General features: G+C 44.8%; 2 pseudogenes; both read left to right on the top strand.

Moving 5' to 3' along the window:
* Positions 1 to 1,563: 1,563 nt before the first annotated feature.
* On the top strand, positions 1,564 to 10,664 carry LOC144821665 (uncharacterized; annotated as a pseudogene).
* Positions 10,665 to 10,809: 145 nt separating this feature from the next.
* The window catches only part of LOC144821664 (uncharacterized), a 35,023-nt pseudogene continuing 31,529 nt past the window's right edge, over positions 10,810 to 14,303 (top strand).

The following is a 14,303-nucleotide window of genomic DNA, read 5'->3' as shown; positions in this document are numbered from 1 at the left end:
CCTCCCAAATCCTACCACTACACTTGACATCCGGGCCGCGGGTGCGCAGGAGGGGAGTCGACGCGCGGAGAGGAGTCGACGCGCAGGAGGCGGGTGCGCAGGAGGGGAGTCGCCGGGGCTGAGATGTTACTGGAGCTTCCACAGTCACTTTAACAAAGAAGCGGATCAGCTATTCAACACACAGGAGTCTTCTTATCAGAAAGCCCTTCAGTCACATATCAAGAGTGCAGACAGCATTATGTCCCTCCCCCAGTCAAATCGCTCATCTTCCAGCTCACAAGAGAGCCTCAACCTTGAAAAAGTCTCTATGAGACAAAACACGTGTCGGCGGTGTGAGCTGGGAAGTTTATGTCTATGAAAATAAAGAATTGGAAGTAAAATACCTGGTCTGGATCCATAATTTGGAGTCTGCTGCTAACATTTCAACATTTTTCATATCGATGAGTGGGAACTAATCCATAATATATGATTTTTTGATTAATATATCAACGATATTAGTCCAGGACATTCTAGACTAATATATTTAACATAATAGGCTTTGAGTAGTGCTGCATTGACCTGTTTCTCTTTTCCTTGATATTAGCACTTTGTGCTGTTTGACACCCCGGGTGGTGGGTGTATATCAGGCCATAATAGCACCTCGTTGGATTACACCGACATAACGGTGTATAACATACTTCACATAGAACAGTTCTTGTTGAGATATGTACTAGCATTATGTGCGGACGTTTTCTCTTTCATTAGAGAAACACTACCACCAATCTTTTTTGTATATACTTGAAGATACCATTCTTCAGACCTGACCTCATTCTTTCCTTACAGCACAACCCGATATCTGGATTTAGGAGCAATCGGCTGAGGCCCACTCCCCCATTGGGATACTCAAGCCATCGCGCCTTCCCCTTCCCATCACTGGATGAGTAAGCCGCCTTTTCCTTCACTCATAAATCTCCATTTCAGAGCGTTTCCTTCAGGTCTGTGTGTAATTGTACTATATTTATGAGGTGTTCTCAAACCTTGCTACATGGAACAGACTAATCTGTATTTTTCTCTTAAGTTTGTACCTGAACCAGTGCTCTCTTTTAATTATTCATATTTCCTATTTTTCCCCTTTTCCTTTTCCTAATTGAACTTCATTTATTACAGGCTATTGGACACAGGAATGCTTATTCTAAATGTCCTGATGATGATACATTTATTGCATATATGGATCGAAACGCAGTTGACACCCGATACACCTTATACACTGCTCTAAATTGTCATTTAATGTGTAAAAGTGTTCTTTCAATTTGTTTGTTACATTGAAAATTGTGCGTTTAACAAACCTACAGCTTTGCCTGAGTCTTTTGTGTTCTTCATTGTTTGTCCCTATTGGTTTAGTAGTATTCAGAAGTATCTTGTGATCTGGAGCACAGTGACGTCACCCAACAGTTGACGCAGGGGTTGTTTGCACAATTGTTTTGACATATTATTGGAACTGGGGCTGATGTGCAGGATCTAAAGGTCAGCTGCTGTCTCTTCGATTGGGCCAGCAAGCACTCTTACCCATCCGTATACAGCAAGATGCCAATGTTTGATGATAAACGTGAAGAGATGGCACCAGATCTCTTTGGAAAAAACACTGACACTACCCCGGTGAGACAACCGGGACAGAGCACTGTGGGACAGCGCTCTCTATTTTTGAAACTCGAACGCCTCAAAAAGCAAGAACTTTTGAGGTGGTGGGATGGTGTAACCCTACAGGAATATATTGATAACAAGAAAGTTCTGAGGGGGTTGCGCATTCTCATCTTCCCTACTTTTGAGGATCAAAGCGATGAGCTGCTCAAGGAGTGGGAGGCAAACTTGGAAGGTGCATCCCTTCTCATGATGCAAATCTTGATAAGGCATGCCATTGAAAAGGGGGCCAAATTGCTATCTGAGATAGAGGCTATTGAAAAGGAACTAGAATCCTGTGAAAACACTGAATTAGTTGATAAAAACAGTGAAATTCTGAAAAAAGTAATAGAGAGTAATCAGCGTATCTGAAAGATGAGAGATTGCGAAAGATTAAACGGGATGACAGAGATTAAAGAGGGCCGCATTTATACTTCCGCAAAAAGATTTGATAATATTACTCTAACAGATGACAATAACAAGAAAAGAATGAGGGAAGAGAGTGAGGAGTTGAGGACAGCAAGTAGTACATCTCTCTCTTCCATTGACAGTATCTCCTCCAATGTTGCCTCAGGTGGACACCCTTTAGGGGAAGGTCCCTCCACATTCCAAAAAGAAATGGCCAAATTGAGAATAAGTGGCAATCAGGCAAAGAAGGGGCAGCAACTAAAAAAGACCAGGAGAGGGGGCCGCAGGGGGCTAGGGGGCAAGGGGGCAGTCGGGGACTCGACCGAGGATCCACTAAGAAGGTCCGAAAGGGTGAAGAACAAGACGAAAGATCAGGGGAAGCAGTAGGGAGATTTGGTACAGGTGATGTTACCAGCACCTCTCCTGATTTAGAACTCAAAGTGGTCAATCTATCTAACAGAATGCTGGATGAGGATGAAAAGAATTTACTTTTTAATGGATTGGGGTTTTGCCCCATCCAGGATGGGGATTTTTCTAATGTCCATGTTGATTTATTCAAGTTTGCAAGACAATAAAAATTAAAAGATTTCTTTAGCGACAAGGCTTCACGCACTGTATTTTCTGGGGGGCAAGTGGTACTGCTCCTATGTCTATAGCTGAAGAGAAAAATGTGCACTGTCTCACAACACTTAACGAGGAAATGGAAGTAGATTTGGACACTATACGTGCAGAACACAATATTTTTGAGAACATGTGGGCCGATTGTGGTTTACAGCCCAAAACCAAATTCTAGCCCGGTGTGTACCATCGTAACATTGATACTTTTACAGAACGGGTGAGTGAGGGTCTTTACAAACTTAAGAGGGAGAGCAGAGACCGTCGGAATCTGCAATATAATTTGTCCAAAGGGAAAAGGGAGGCCCTTAAGAGATTAAGAAATGACAAAAGCCTAATTATCAGGGAGGCGGATAAAGGTGGTACCGTCGTTGTAATCAACCTCTCGGACTATAAGAATGAGATCGAAAGGCAACTAGGGGACTCGGAATGTTATGAACGAGTATCAAGTAACCCTATAGGGCCTCTTATGCTTGAAATTAACTCTAAACTCATGGAGTGGAAAGACATGGGTTTCCTCAGCGATCTTGAATATCGGTACTTGAAGATCGCTAACCCTAAATCCCCCTGTATTTACATCCTCCCGAAAGTCCAAAAACGGTGTAACTTTCCCCCAGGGCGACCTATTATATCTGGAATAGGTTCAGCAACGGAAAAGTTAGCCGAATTCATTGACCTCAAACTGAATAAACATGTCCAGGATTTACCATCGTTTATCCAGGACAGTAAGTATATCCTCACAAAACTGCAAGACTTCGAGTGGTCAGAAGAGCTATGGTTTGTCACACTGGATGTGACAAGCCTCTATATATGCATTCAACACGATCTCTGACTCAAATCCGCAGAATTTTACCTGGATAGGGAAGGAGCTGATCTCTTGTTACAGAACCAGATGGTTCTTGAGATGCCACAGTTGGTTTTGACTAATATCCCTGCTGCAAACATGAACCACATGTTTTGGTACTACTGTGTATTTTGATGTTAGCTGTGAGTTACTGCTTTTCACAAACATATCATGAGACCTGTTTTGTTTACTTGTGGAACTTCTGTCCTGGTTGCTCCTTCTTGCTTAACTTGAGGGTGCTTTCTTTAGATGTTGAGGGATCTGAAGTCTTTATGTACCCAGACGTTTTCATGCAACAACAAAAAACGTTAACAGGTGAATAATGCTGCAGCAAAAGGATGTTTGTTTGTCTAGTGACAGTTTTCACAAAAGATTGTAAACCACATGTTTCTCAGAACTGTGTATTTTGAGGTTAGCTGTGTTATTGCTTTTCACAATCAGATCATGAGAACGGTTTTGTTTACTTGTGTTAGAAACTCCTGTCCTGGTGTCATCTTGAGGGTGCTGTGTTTAAATGATGTTGGGGCTGAATTTGTGTACTCAGGAGTTTTCATGCAAAAACAAATGTCACGATAACTGGTGAATAATGCTGCAGCAAGATTATTTTTTTCTGACAGTTTTTACAAAAGATCATGAACCACATGTTTTTATCAGAACTGTGTATTTTGAGGTTAGCTGTGACTTACTGCATTTGACACTGAAAAATCCTTTCCTTACTTGTGGAATTTCTGTGCATGGCACCTGTGCTAAAGAAGTGGAGGTCACCTGGTTTCTAGAAGTTTTCCTAGTTTCTAAGGCCTGCTATCCTGCAAATGTCAAAAGAAGCTACTATCATGGTCCATCAACTGTGTTCTAAGGCTGTGGTTAATCATGTTACAGGTTACCCTGCCATTGCAACCTATACATGTCCTTGTTAAACTTCTGCAGAGACAAGGTTTTTATGCTGAAACTGGTGTATAATGTCTTGTTTGATAAGGTACAGAAGGATGTTTCTTAAAATGCTTAATTGTGAGAAGAGAGGGCCTACAAAAGAAATACATTTTACTCTTATGTTGACACAGATGCTTCAATAGTATGACTACCTGCTTGCCTACCCCCAAGCTTGCCTGGGTTTGGTAAAGTTTAATATTGCCTGTTTTTATGTGGTGACCAAAAAACACAAGTCCCAATAATGCAGTGTGTTGGCTAAATAAAACAAGCTGAGCACCCCATGATTGTAAGCCTTCCATCACAATGAACAGCATTTTATTAAAACAGCAATCCTGTGGTGAGGTTTTTTTTAAAGCAAAGTGTGTCTGTGCAAATTAACGTTAATGCTCTCTGGATAGCTGACTTGGTATATTGTGGTGTTATTTGGTGTGTGCTTGTATCAACTGGTCTTTTTCTCTCTGACTTTGAGCTGTGGCACAGTGGGAGATGACGATTGGAGGAGTAGTAGCTGGGAACAATGCACAGGCTTAACCCCTTCCATGCTCATGACAAGCTCAGCTCGTCATGGCATATACCTCTCAGGTGCTCATGACGAGCTGAGCTCGTCATGACCACACCCGTTTTCATTGCTGTCCAGCACAGCAGGGGAAACTCTCAAGCAGCGATGAGGTTAATATAGCTCAGACTTCAACCCAGTGTTTCTTCCAGGATGTCTCCCTTGATCTAAGTTGCATTTTATTAAATTCAATTTGCTGACTAACATATTGAAATGTTGATTTGTGTTGCTACAGTCATTCTGGGTTATATTACTGCATTACAATCAGGAATCACTATAAATCTGGACCAGTACATTCAAATTGGGTATTTTTGTGTGTATCTTTATAGATATTCAAAGTCCAACATCTTTGCAGTGTCAGTGCTTGAGTGAACCAAGAAATCTGTGTAGGAATACACTGAACAGGATCAGCCACTTCACAACAGAACAGAGCCAGTGACACACCAGCAGACTGAGTACTAAACATTTGGTCTTTGTCTGTGTACCTCAGGTATAGACACATTAGTATTGGCGAAAGGGCATCAATTAATATTTCAGAAGGTCTGAACATATTAGTGGCTGGCTGACTTGTATGAAAAGAGATTGTCAACTATGCCAGATAGTTGTGAGGAATAAAAACAAGGAGTTCGGGAACATCATAGATGGACTGCAGCTTCACTGTGACCGCATTATGGATAGACAAAACCATGCTTTATCCCCATTGGTCATACATGTAAAATCATATAGGGAATATTTGAGTTTCTTTCCCTTCCCTGTCTCAGCAGAATAACGTTTAATACAGATGACAGTGAGCCCTGCACTTCAGCTTTGACTTCCAAAATGGGAAAGTCTGCTGCTAGCCAAAGGAAATTTAGCAAGAAGAAATATGGGGCACGTTACTATCGAACTAAATTCAACCAGTCCTGGACAAAGGTAGTTCAATAAGGTTATATACTTTAAAGTGTTTTGACAATAGCATGTCTATTTCTTTGTATGTTACTTTTGCTATACCATGCTGCAACCTAGGTTTTGTGTTATAGTTTTGAGATGTTTTAAGACTCAAACCACCACAATGCCAACAGATTTTATGTTTGTTTGCCTTTCATTATATGAAAAGTGTAGATTTTCTACTATGTGCATCAGGTATTGGGAGACTAACATTTTAATAAAGGCTCTCATACATTGTCTATTCCTGGGCATTTCAGTTTCTCTTTCTGCACAGTTTCATTTTCAGTCAGTCATGGATGCTAAACTATGATGACTGTACTGCTCTATTTTATGTCAGTTGAAGGGAGGTCCTGGTATGCTCAATATATTGCTTGGTGTCCTTTCCTAAACAGTGTCTAGTCAGTGCTCAACAAATGTCATAATGCATAACAGACTTTTTGAGTTGTACTGCAGCAGCCAGCAGGCGTGGTCAGTGTGAGAAGTTGGCCTGATATATGATGCTCACTAGTTCTAGTGATCACCTTGTATCATGCCAAGCAACCCTTATGGTGGAGGTTGTAAAGTCAACCTTATAGACAAGCTATCCTAGGGGTAGCATGGACTAAGCAGTCTTAGGCTAAACTCTGTAAAGGCATGTGAAGCAAGCTGTTTTACCATACACAATCCCCTTGAATACCAAATGAAAGGACACCACACAGATATATATTGAAAATATATATATAGATTTATTTCTACAAATATCCCCTATACTCTTTATGAGCACAGAAGCAAATGCGTTAAAACAAAACACAGTTTAAATAAACAAATGTTGCACAAATATGGATGAGCCCTAGGGGCCACCTAAACCATATACTAAAATAGTGGTATAAGAACCACTATGGGGAAAGTGAAGAGGCCTAGGGCCTGGGGAATCGCTGGAGCGGTTTGAGACTAGCAGTGATGTAGTCGGGAAAGGCCCGCGGGACTCGGGTGCAGTGCTCAAAGTGCACGCATGCACCAATGTTAAGTCAATGGTGCGTAAAAGTTACAAAGTTAGTGTTTAAGGAACCTTCCGATGGACCTACAAGGATAAAACTTTAGACACAGGCACTAGAGGTGTACACCAGTGTGGGAACACCGGCGTTGCTGAGTTACCTCACCCACAGGAAGCGGGTGCACAGGTGCGAAGTAGTTTCGGGTTTCGTCACGCAGGCCGATGGTGCTTGGAGCTAAAGATGCTGCAGGCGGGTCGTCGAGAAGAGTTCCGGTGGATCCAAGGGTGGATCTTAAGAGGTGAAGACCTGAAAGCAGAGGGGACAATGTTCAAAGTCACTAGCCAGTGACTACCGTGGAACCAGGATGGAACCAGGCGATGTCGGGTGCAAACAGGTGATGAAGTGAAGTTTGTCTCTGCAGCCGCGTGGACATGAAGAGGTCAGGGACGTCCAGGAGTCGATCACGAGCTGTCCCATGATGGCTCTTGCTGATGGCGGTGTCGGCAACTTGATTGGAGCAAACAGGCCTTGGCAAAAGCAAGTCACGCAGGAATCGATACAAGCTTCTCACTCGGACCAGCAAGGTCAGAGCGGGTGCTTCTTTTCAGGGGAGCAAGGGCCAGTCTGAAGCAACCAGACCAGTGGTGTAAGTTGTAGTTTTCGTCGCCAAGATGGCCACTAGCTGCGTGGCAAGTGACCGGGATGGCGCGTCAAGTGGCAAAGTGCAAAAGGGCCCCACGCAGATCGTGGCGATGCTGGGGGGCTGATCTTCGGTGCAAATGCTGCTCGGTGTTGGGGCTTCTCAAACCCCAAAGCACAGCATCGAGGGTGCCTCGGGTGCTGCGCAGTCAGCTCTTCGGGGGTCTTCCAAGATGTCCGGTCCCACGTCTCTCGGTGCCTCCACGGGTCTCTTCTTTTCAGGGACTGTGGATCGGGCTCTGAGATGTCTGGGAGTCTGGGTCTTGTCAGGCTCTGGGCTCGGGCAGAAGGCAGCGGCAAAGCAGACGTAGAGTTGCTGGTTGGTGCCTGTATTCACAGGGTGGTCACTCCTTGGCCACAAGGGAGATTCTCTTCAGTCTTCTGTGCAGCAGAATGTCGAAGTCCAAGTTTCTTCTGTATTTCAAGTCGAGTTCAGGATGATCTGAAGTCTAAGGACACAGCTCCTACTCTTATTCCAAATCTGGGGGCCGGATCACCTACTAGGTCCCTCCTCTGGGTGGGACCAGGAAGGGGGTGGTTACACCCCCTTTCCTTTGTCCAGCTTCGTGCCAAGACTGGGGCTGGAAAGCCCCAGCACCGGTTTGAACTTGCATATGTACAGGGACACCTTGTGTGCCCCAGGCATGTCTGATTCTTTTCAACCCTGTCCTACCCAATGCACAAAATCCTGTCTGGGGTGGTGCTAGCACCTCCCAAGGCAGGAAACCCTTTGTCCAAGCTGCCCTCGCTGGAAGGACTCCCAGCAGCAGGAGGTCAGACTTGTGTCTGTGGTGGCAGCATCCATTTTGTGATGCTGAGGCTCTGTTTAACTTTAACCGGGGTTCAGGCTAGGTACATGTTGTGTCCCTCTAGAAGGGTGGAATGCTACCCCCGTCGCCAGAACTGGTGAGGGGGTAGTATTCCAATTCGTATGACACCTTACTCGACATGTTTTGATAAAGCCAAACCAAAGATAGCATTTAACCGCGAGGTTCATGATGCACTTAAGAGTATATGGTATGGCAGTATCATGGAACAGCTAAAGGACATGGTTCCGAAAGCTGCAGACAGGCTCAGCTCATGCCAGAGCACCATCTCACATATTTCCAAGCACTCTGCCTCCAGGATTGATGAGGCCTTCCATAGGAGTGACTGATAGGAACATATGTGTCCATTTTAGGTTAGGTATAGGAATACTACACCTAAGTAAGGGGTGGTTACACCGACTTACCCCAGCTGAGTGATCAGCCAGTTGTGTCAAATATGGAGGCCAGGCCAGGGGTGGCACAATACGTGCTGCTGCCCCTGGTAGGCCTTGGAAGCACCTATGCCCTGGGTACCTGGGTACACTGTTACAGGGGCCAATAAGGTGAACCAGTTCCAATTTCGTAATGCACCTAAAGTACATTGGCAATAATTTAGAGAGAGAACAGCAGGCTGTGGGTCTGATTAGCAGGCCCACAGCCACATTAAGTCATAAACCAGTGAAGCAAAAAGCAAAAATTTGGGGTGACCATAGGATAGCAGACCCTACTCTCCTACAGTCAGTAGGTGCTTGTGAGCAGCCTAGCCACTCTATTCACTAGTGCTTTCATTTAAAATTCTCATAGGTTAAAACTCGTAGGGGACATTCATAATTTTGGAAATTCTTTTTACCTGCAGGGATCATTGTTCCTTTTAAGACCAATCAGTATTCCTACCGCTACTACATTTCCAAGAAGAAAGTCTCCTGTGAGCATCAAGGAGAGTTTGATCTGAAACGCCATATTAGGGGTAAAGCTCATACATCTCTTCAAGGCACAACGATTAAAATGAAGCCCATCTTTGGCTACATGTCAATGAAGAGTTCCGGCGAAGACTCCCTTGCCAGAGAGGTGAAAATAAAATTTACAGGATTTTTGACAGAGCATAATGTACCCTTTGCTGCTGCTGATCATTTGGGCAATCTCATAAGGACATGTTTCCCAGACTCTAAAATCATGCAGGGTTATGCTTGTGTGAGAACAAAAGCAACCTGTGTATTAAATGATGCAGTTGCACCAGAGTTGTTGACTCACTTAGTTGCTGATATGACATCCTCAGCTTTTAGTCTGTGTATTGATAGTAGCAATGATCAAAGTATTGAAATGAACCCCATAACTGTACATATTTTTGATACGAAGCAGGGTTTGGTATGCTGCACATTTCTTGACATGTGTTCAAGCAAGGAAAGTACAGCTGAAGGTATATTTACTACAGTATCTAATGTTATGACAAAGCATTCCATTCCTTGGGAACATTTTATTGGCTTGGGTGTAGATAGTGCCTCAGTGAATGTGGGAAGGCAAAACTCTATTAGAACTAGAGTACTCGCTTTGAATTATAATGTGTATTTCAAGGCCTGTCCGTGCCACATGGCTCAAAATGCTGAATCCCATGCTACTTCTGCCTTCTGCTCTAACTTGAAAAATGTTGATATAGAGGAATTGCTTTGTAGATGTCTACTTGTGGTTTGACTACTCTTCAAAATGTAAGAATGTGCATGCTGAACTGCCAATTTGTTGATTCTGATTACCGCCGGATGGTGAAATGTATTTCTGTGAGGTGGTTGGGAATGTCTACATGTTTGGATAGACTGATTCTTCAGTTTGCTGCTCTGCGTTCGTAATTCCTATCAACACCAGACAGTGACAGAACTATCAAGGTCAGGTTAAGGAGACTTGTTCACAGTTTTGAGAACCGTATGACTGAGGTCTACTGTCTATTTCTTCAGGCTGCGTTACCTGCTTTTATTAATTTCAACCTTTTGCTTCAAAGGGAAAACCCAGTCATGCACCTCTTGTATGATGCCATGATCAAATTAATTGTTGTGCTCTTGAGTAGAGTGTTTCATGTAGATGTCATTCAGTCATTCAAGGGGAGCCCAGATGCCAGTTTGCCTGATTTAACATCAGAGGAATGCCAGATCACAGATATAAGTCTGTATGTTGGCATCACTGTGTGCGGAAAGTTGAGAAACATGCTTGAAAGTGGGGACACTGAGCCAGGAACCCAGACAGCTTTCTACATGGTCTGACCATAAACGTATCCCCTTTGAACTCCTGATAAAGGATAGCTACCAAGCACAGATAAAACTAAAACGTCTCTGCAGGATAAAGCCAGCTGGAAATCAATCATAAGGCTCCCAGATCTTATTCCTAAAGCCCTCGAATGGACCTAATATGACTGGAGACCTTATAACTGACAACCAGCTTTTTGGGCACTGGATGCTCGGATTAAGAGATCAGTCGGCTCCTATGGTTCCGACTAATAGGCCACTAAAAATGAAACAGTCTGCGCCTTGGTTTTCGCAATCCCTAAAAGAAAAGCAAGGTGAAGTAAGGGCACTAGAACGTAGATGGCGCAGAAACTACACAATTAATGACCTTAAAATCTACAAATCCACATGCAGAAAATATCATGCCCTGATCAAGACCACTAAAATAAACTACTACATGGGGGCCATAAAAACCACCAATAACAAACAGAAAGAGATTTTCAAAACAGTAAAACTATTTACGAACCCTAAAAGCCTTCTGCAAGAGATCCCTCCCTCCCAAAGTCTCTGCAACAACATAGCAGAGTATTTTGAAGAAAACGTTCTGACACTCAATAAAGATTTCCCCCATCCCATGCCATCTATTTCAGATGAGGGGATCACTGCAGGCACAAATACAGCCTGTATGAAAACTTTCCTGCCCATCACCTTGGAGGAAACTCGTCCGGCTATCCTATCTATTAAATCAGGCTCTCCTTTTGACCCCTTCCCCCCATTTTATTACAGGCCCTCATAGACATTGTCAACCCCACCATCAACAATAAAATTAAATTCCTCACTTTGTACAGCAAAGATCCCTATAGATTGGAAACTTGCAGTGGTAAAACCACTCCAGAAAAAGCAATTGGCAGATCCCACAACCCTATCTAACATACGGCCTATATCGCTTTTACCCACCTTGTGTAAGCGAAATGAAAAATTTGTGAGCAGACAACTCACTACTTTTTTTAGAAGATACAAATGTATGGCACTCCAACCAATCGGGTTTCTGAGCCCAACACTCTACAGAATCCGCGGAAACCCTACGTGTAGCCATGGATCAAGGGAAAGAAGGCAGTTCTGGTGCGGTTAGACCTATCTGCAGCCTTTGACACAGTCTCTCACGCCATTCTTATGGACAATCTATCAACATCTGGCATAACTGGAAATGTCCTGGAGTGGATCAAGAACTCTCTGCAAAACAGACACCAAGTGATCACTCTAGGGCGGTTCAGCTCAGAAGAAAACGCGCTCACCTCAGGGTCCCTCAGGGATCAAGCCTGAGCCCGACCCTCTTTAATGTATATATGGCCCCCTTGATCAAGCTAATATCGTACTTCAAGATTAATACAATCTCTTATGCGGAGGATACGCAGCTTATTCTGGTCCTGGACAATGATACGACGGATGCAGAAGAAAATCTCAAAAACTGATTCTCAGCCACCTTCGAATGGATGAACAACAACCATTTGAGGTGTAATTCAGAAAAAACAGAAATTCTGCCTTTTGGCCAACAAAATGTATTTGTGCCTAAACTCTGGTGGCCTGAGAGTGCCCCCCCTCCCCACCCCAATACAATAAACGCTGCCAGGAATTTAGGAATCAAATTTGATACCACTCTCTCTTTTAAACAACAGTCCCTGGCAGTTACGGGCACTTGCTTCCACATCATTAAAAGCCTAAGGAAATTCTTCGACCTGCTACCATACTCAGCCAGACAAACGGTTGCGGTTGCCCTCATAACATCTAGGCTGGACTACTGTAATAGCCTTTACGCGGGAACCAACAAAGCAGTTATGCATAAGCTGCAGATGGTCCAGCATGCAGCTGCCCGTCTGGTATTGAGGTGGCCCAGGAAATCCTCTGCCACACTTGCACTGTATGTCCTTTACTGACTGCCAATTCATAAACGGGTTTTGGTTAAGGTCCTAATCATTACTTTTAGGGCCTTTCACTCATGAGGTCCTAAACATCTCCAAACGGGTTTCAGGCGCTACTTCCTGTCCCGTAATCTAAGACCATCCAATGCAAATTTGCTGACCATTCCAACCTTTAGAATGATCTCAAAGGGAGGGAAATCTCTGGCGGTCATAGGGTCTAGGCATGGAATCAACTCCCACTCTATCTCCGCCAAATTGCATCCGAATCGGTTTTTAGGAAGGCACTTAAAACCTGGATTTACAGTGCACCTGACACTGTGTTAAGCTCTGATCTGAATGCCTTATCTCCTCTCATAGGAGCAGCAAACCAGTGTCTCTTCACCACCCCTGGTGTTCCGTTTTCAGCGCCAAGATGCTCCTTGGAGTAATAGCTGCGCTTTATAAGACCCCATTTACATTACATTACATTACAGTGTAAAGTACGTGCGCGCTCTGAGTGCGTGTGGTGAGATTGCCCTGACCTCCCATAGGAATGCATGAGGGATGTGTGTGTCCATGGAATTTCCTGGTATGAAAGGAGTGCAGGGGCGAGTTTAGTATGCATGAACTCGTGAGAATAAATGCTGCACAATGGTGTGCGCAAATTAATGGTGACTGGTGGAGAAATTCCACTTTTAGAAGTTGGCATTTCTGTGTGCTGTGTGTCTGCCTGCCTGCCTGATGTGAATTGCATGTCTGGCTTATGATTGACAGGAGGTGTGGGTGGCTCCAGGAGACCGGGTGAGTCAGCCCAGTGATAAATAGAGAGATATGCATGCAGATGGGAGGGAGGAGTTGCACCTGGGACCTGAATAGGGCTGTGCCTTCCCTCCACAATGCTGGCTCTGTCACCTGTGGTGTGTCTGGTCACTGAGCCCCCACCTGACAAAGGGAACAGCAGCTGGGCAAAAACAAAGTGCTCCAAATCCCCCCTAAACTAGTTCTGACTGGAATCCCCAAGCACTGTGTGACACAGAGGGATTTACTGGTATAAATATAGGGGCTATGAGCCCATGAAAAGGTTCCTGTTCTGGTGTGCTGTTCCTGATGGAGGGGGGCTTGCTGCTGCTGGGGCCCAGGAGGAACTGAATGGGGGCTGCTTCCCTGCTGGAGGGCCGTGTGTGCTGGCCCCTGGGCTCAGCTATGCCCCTGAAACCTCTCATGGACTTTTTCTAAAGGAGCTGTGGCTCCTAGCCCCTGAAGAGCGCTTTATTCGTATTTTCCCCAGGAGGAAGGAGCGCTTTACTTGGTTTCCCCTGGGGCGCAGGAGCTTCAATGTCCCGGGGCTGCACAGCGCTGCTGGGGGGGGAATCCCCAGCGTAGGGATTCCCGCATTATGGCTTAGATGTGGGTGCCCAACCCGCATTTTTTTTCATTGATAGGTGGGTGCCCACCCCGCAGATTGACCGAAGCAGGTGCCCACCCTGCTTTATACTTCTAACTAGAGGGAGCCAACCCCCTTGTTGCTGCCAGAAGGAGAAGAGGCAGAAGCGCCGTGTCCGCCCGAGCCCAGCACTGCGAGAGAAGTGCTGCCTGCAGAGGAGTTGCCGGTCTGAGCCAGTGAGTGCAGGCTGGGTGGGATTCAATGGCCAGCAGCTACTTTCCATGAGCGGGCCTGCCGTTGCGGGTCGCTCCAACGTTGTGTGCATATTTTGTTTAAGGGCCCCAGTGGGGGTCCCAAAGGCCAGTGTGCCCGTGCTTCCCCGTATTGGCCATTTTT

Source organism: Lissotriton helveticus, chromosome 2_2 (genome assembly GCF_964261635.1).
Source record: "Lissotriton helveticus chromosome 2_2, aLisHel1.1, whole genome shotgun sequence".
NCBI classification, from domain to species: Eukaryota; Metazoa; Chordata; class Amphibia; order Caudata; family Salamandridae; genus Lissotriton; species Lissotriton helveticus.
Note: the sequence above shows the minus strand (reverse complement) of the source record. Positions and strands in the feature narration are given on the sequence as shown.